The sequence below is a fragment of the Schistocerca serialis genome, chromosome 10 (genome assembly GCF_023864345.2).
Source record: "Schistocerca serialis cubense isolate TAMUIC-IGC-003099 chromosome 10, iqSchSeri2.2, whole genome shotgun sequence".
Lineage (NCBI taxonomy): Eukaryota > Metazoa > Arthropoda > Insecta > Orthoptera > Acrididae > Schistocerca > Schistocerca serialis.
In genome coordinates this window covers 250,328,952-250,334,411 of record NC_064647.1, presented here as the reverse complement: position 1 = coordinate 250,334,411, position 5,460 = coordinate 250,328,952, and the positions used below count along the sequence as shown (strand labels likewise).

The window sequence follows — 5,460 nt, the reverse complement described above, 5'->3', positions numbered from 1 at the left end:
CATCTTTCATTATTGTGTAATTTTTATTTTCTATTTAAAACCTTTTTTCTTTTTTCAGTTTCGTTCCTACTAATGGTCCCCAAACACTTCACAATGACACCCGAATCGACGTGCTAGCCAAGTACTGCACGACACACACGCTCCATCCATTACGGGCTCAAGCATTGTTCGCGTATTATTAGTCTCACAGCCGTTTAGCGGTTTGTCACACACCAAAGTTCGACCGACCAGGAAATAGACGTTTCCACGGGAAAAAATCAAAAAGGAAATAGCATCCTTTGTCTTCGTCAACGATAACCGACTGCCGGAACCTTTTTGACGTTAAAGCACATACTAACTTGTCTGTCGACCTTTTTTGTGTGCCAAAGATTTGAATCGCTAATAACTACGAGACTAATCATGCGCAAACAATCGTTAAGCCCAAAGAGGGTACACCACGTTTAAGCGTTTGTCGCGCAATATTTGTTCTGCGTGTTGGGTCACTGTAACAGTGTAGGAACATGTCCATGATTTGTTACGAGTTAGCGTCGTGTAAAGTTAGTTATAAACTGGTACAGCGTGGAGACGAGTTTAGCTGTGACAATGATTCGGGTGTCGTTGTGAAGAGCTTGCGAAGTAGTAGTTCTACCACCCAAAGGGAGACAGGACTGTTCGCCGGAATTTAAGTAAAAGTCGGTATTAAATTGAAACTTCAGAATAGTGAGGGATGTTGTCTTACGTGGCTCGTAAATATGTTCGGAATTACCGAAAACGGAACTCGGAGGAATGAATCACATCGAAAGGAATGCAAAAAGCGTAAAATGTCCAGCGCCAAGCGAATATGAGAGGAAATGAAAGAACGGCGCATAGAGATTGCAAACAGCGGGCCCACCGGTCACACAGCGGGCAGCGGCAGGAACAAACTTGTGGATTATCTGTTCTGTAACCATTACACTACTACTGCGTACTAGCACTGTGTTTAAACATATTGCTACTTAATACGAGACACGATTTCGTTCCGACGATTTTACGAAAAAGTACGGCGCAAGCACAAACTGCGCTCACAGAAAATTTTATTTTCATTTGGCGCGGCAAGAATATCGAAAAGGCATCATCCCTAGGAACTCGGCGTGGTGTTGTGTTCCACTCGTCCTGCTAGACCCCGCCTGCCATTGTTTGGATTGTAGCTGACTATCCTGCTTTGGCCTAAAAGTGTTAGACGAGGGACGTCTGTTAAAAGATGAATGTGGCTTTGGAAAAGATGGCCACAAGCAATAGATAGTGTGATGTCTGACGGCCGAGACAGCGCAGAATTTGTTAAGATTATAGGCAGTTTTCAGAGAGTCAAGATGTAGTCAGTTTGTAACGCCTACGCAGTTGTAAAAGAATTCATTGCTATTCCTGAGCTTTCATTTATGATTTCCACAATGTGGCAAGATTGCTACAATTTTTACGGCATCATACTACGGACAGCAGGACATCAGGAGCAAAGCAGAAACGAAGATCTAAAAGTTGAGTATTAAGTTCTACGGCCGAGTTCACATCACTCAAGAATTTCGACATTTTCATTCTTCTTGGATTCGGTCTAAATTTTCAGTACAATCACATTGTGTTCTATACCTGGTGGAAGACGCTTATTTACTAGTCGGTGAGATTTCAAGGTGAACATTACTATGTAGCAGTTTTAAATATCACTTTGTAGGACGAGGGCGAGATCAGAGAAGATCTGGTGGCCGTTATTCGCCCAGATTATTGTTATCTGCGTAATAAGCGCATGGTGTGTGTATCAGGTTGCTAAACCAAATGAGAAGCTCTCACTTTTGGACGCCCGAGGAGGATAGTTATGTAGCTTTCAAAATAAACTGGATCAACACCGAAATGCAGAGGACCACGAGGAAGGAGACAGATTTGACGGCAGCTAAGCAGTTTTTGTACTAATTAACTGAGTTTTTTCGAAACGGCTTTTTCTTTCGTTTATCACTCAGGGTATCACAGTCAGAGAAGGCTGATTAATAAAGTAATAAATTTTTGGCCCGTAATAGGTCAATGTGTGTGTACTTTTCTTCACGAGCTATCTCTGTACAATGGTGTGTGCTTTATGCAGTCTCGGGACTGTGCCCTATTCTGTATCCTTCGTACCGATCACTGCAGTAGGTTAGCCTCGATAGTGACGTCATTTTCGGTTCTTTATCCGAAGTTCCAATTCAGTAAGCTTCTGAGACCTGTTACCAATCGGTCCTCCGATCGATTTTTCGACAACTGTACCGAGGGGTTTTGGTGTTCGGTATGGCCCTCTTGTTCGGTTCAGTGTGGTTTAGTTACACCTAGAATTTGTTGTTTTAAACGTATTGTGAGCAGTTTTAGCTTCGGATTTAGTGATTGTGTTACTGAAGAATCACCACATCCAGGTGGAGAGTGAGTTCATAATAGACTATTTTCCTTTTTTAGAATTATGACGTGTATTGTTGTTACTGTGAATGATTATAACATGAAAAAACAGTTGTGGTCAATATTCTCACAAAATACCTATTATTTTTATGTAAATAAAAAATGAAAAAATCATTAAATTTCAAAAGGTTGGCTCTGCTTACATATATCACTTGAGTGTTACCTCAAATTACTAGTGACTTTGCGTACTTTGGTTTACTTATTAATCATCGAAACGCGTTTAAAACTTTTAAGTAACAATTCAAAGGAATTTTGTGAAGCCTGATAGAGGAAACCTTCCAAAATTTCATGCATTTACTTCTTACGCCCGCATCATTCAGCAACAAAGTGAGCCTGCGTCTCTCTCGACTGGAATTATATGAAATAAAGCGAAATCGGTAAGGCAACGAACTGCCGTCTTGAAGGTCGTAGGTTTGCATACCACAGGATACGAAAGTATTTCCTTTTTTTCCTCTTCGTGTTTCTAACATATTCTGAGACTTCGTTAATCGCCGAAGTTAAGCAGTTTTCTGAAATATTCGTTGTTATTTACACGAAAGAGCGCGCTTTCTCAGTTACGAGTCTCTTCGATTTCGTGACTTCCATGTCTTTAAGAAATGAAAGATGGAATTGCTGTGCGTGAAACAATGACAGTGACAGTTATACTTTTTTCTTAAATTTTCCCTGAGACATTTAAGTCTCTAATTTATCTACGATAACGTTGGAAGCTGAAGAAGTGAATTAAAATTTGTGCTGTGGTAGTGTAATGGTCAGCATATTTGCCTAGTAAGTAAGAAGACCCGGGTTCGAGTCCCGGCTGCAGCACAAATTTTAATTAACTTCTTCAGCTTTCAACTTTATCGAATTTATACTTTTGTTTTCACAAATAATTCACCATTTTTTCTGAATACGTAGCGATTTCCGACAGGAACCTAAGAGCACAACTTAAATTACTGCGAATGAAACTAGCAGCAGTCTTTTTATACTCTAGTCTCAAGAATTTATCTGCGATCGAATCCTTAACAACAGTAGACAGAGATGAAAGATTCCTGCCACAATATTTTCAGACTATATCACCATAAATGAAACACTTTGATTTATCAGATGCATGTTATAAACCACAGCGAACTTCTATAGGTGCACTCGCCACATGCTCTCGAAAAGGCGTTTTTTTTTTTAATTTTATTTTTATGAACCAAATCGTTGACGTGTCATATAGGGAAGTAGGCTAATTCAGGATTGGGTCTCTAGGAGCGAGATACAACCACAGTCTATGCATATCATCTTATACTTTGACGCTCTTTTAAACAACTTATCAGGTTCGTGGAGATGTATTCCGATTATGCAACTATTTGAAGGAAGTTTGTTTATTGCCACACGCGTTTCGCTAGTTTTATTTGTGAAGCATCTTCACGAATAAAAGATGGCTACAAACAAACTGCCTTCAGTGAGTTGCATTAGATGGAACGTACCCCCATCAATTTTGAAGCAATTAAGGAACGACGGAAAACAGAAAAAATGATGAATTTTTCGGGCGTTTCTATAGATTTATTTGTGCAGTGTGGTACTACATTCTATTCCTAACTCATGTTCCTAAACGTAACATCCAAAAGAAGACGTCGATATGAATGAAAATTAACTGACATAATGTGACATTTATGACAGTCTCCAGAACACAGTCAATATTTTATCGTTATCATGCATTCATGGAAGCACGTGGTCAGCGAAATTTGAACAGTATTACGTACTCTTAACCACACTTTTCGGTACTGTGAAGAATAGCCAGCATGTGTGGGCTGCTAGCCGCTTCGAGTTCGTGCCGCTGTGGCGCTGCGGTGCGCATGCGCGGATCCTACGCAGATTGCTTTTGACTGGTCGGCGCGAGAACTGACAACAGCGTTTCGGTTCGCTAGGACCTTTCGGCATCGCTTCCGAAATGCTTAGAAAATAATGTTGGGGCTCTCCTTCGGAAACAAGACCGTTCGGTGCGCTGGCGTACCGAACCGATCGGCAAAATGGCGCTAAGATACAGAATAGGGCCGCAGAGTGGGGCCTCTGATGGCTGTCTTCCAGCTGTAGGAACCGCCAGTGCTACACCACCCCCTTCCCCCCCAACCCTGCCATCTTCCCTTCCCAGTGCAGATGTTTGTCCTGACGACGGTGAGTGCTCTGCGTGGCAGCTGTGCCACGTGACGGGAACTGGTGGCTGGTGGTGGTGATTGGGGGGGGGGGGGGGTAGCGACACCTGCTTCCTGCCGTTCGTTTCGTCACACCGGCGCACGTTTACTGCCCGTGATTGCCGAGTGTTAATTTTGCATACGGAACAGACGCGAGTGTTAGGAAATAGCGCTGCGTATGGGCGCGTGCGGAATGCAGCACGGCACGTAGAATGCAGCTTAAGCTACGGCAGGAGTTTTTTTAGTCTGCTAGGCGTGGTATGGACAGGTTTCGACGACTGTCTGGTTGTTGTTGTTACTTGTCTAGTGTCGCCCACTATCCAATCAGATCGAGTGAGGATCGCAAGCCTCGTTTCAACCCCAGAGACGGCGTTAAATTTCACAACCGGAAAGTCGAGACTGAAGAGCCCTGTTGCTGCCTTAACTACCTTCAAATAAGATTCCGAGTCCCGATCACTGGACTACGAAGATTCGCCGCTGACAATCCAGCATACCACCTTCAGCTAACCATCAGCAACTACTGTTGATTATTAGTCCAACAGTGTTCAGTGTCAACAGGAAAAAGAACACTTTCAGATTGCAGGGTTACAAATGAAGTTTATTACTGGCCTAGCGAAGAACGTCACTTTTTCCCTAACCACCTCTTCCGGGCAGCTGATATCGCCGTCGTTTCTCAGAACCTTTATCTTACCGCTCGAGGCCACACTTGCGACTCCTCGCCACTCGCAGAGCACACCGACAAGACGCCTGAGTGGAACTCGCGGCCAGCTCACGGGAGCTCAGTCGGGATTTCCTCTGCCTTCCGTATCGCAACTCAGTCACTCGCTTCGTCGCCGGGGGTCACCTACTCCCTGCTTCCGGAATACACGCCCAAAGC

General features: G+C 43.3%; 1 non-coding gene across 1 annotated transcript; it reads left to right on the top strand.

The window, feature by feature from the left end:
* Positions 1-3,158: 3,158 nt before the first annotated feature.
* On the top strand, positions 3,159-3,231 carry Trnat-agu (transfer RNA threonine (anticodon AGU)). Its single transcript has one exon. It is a non-coding gene; the product is annotated as a tRNA-Thr (tRNA).
* Positions 3,232-5,460: the final 2,229 nt, after the last annotated feature.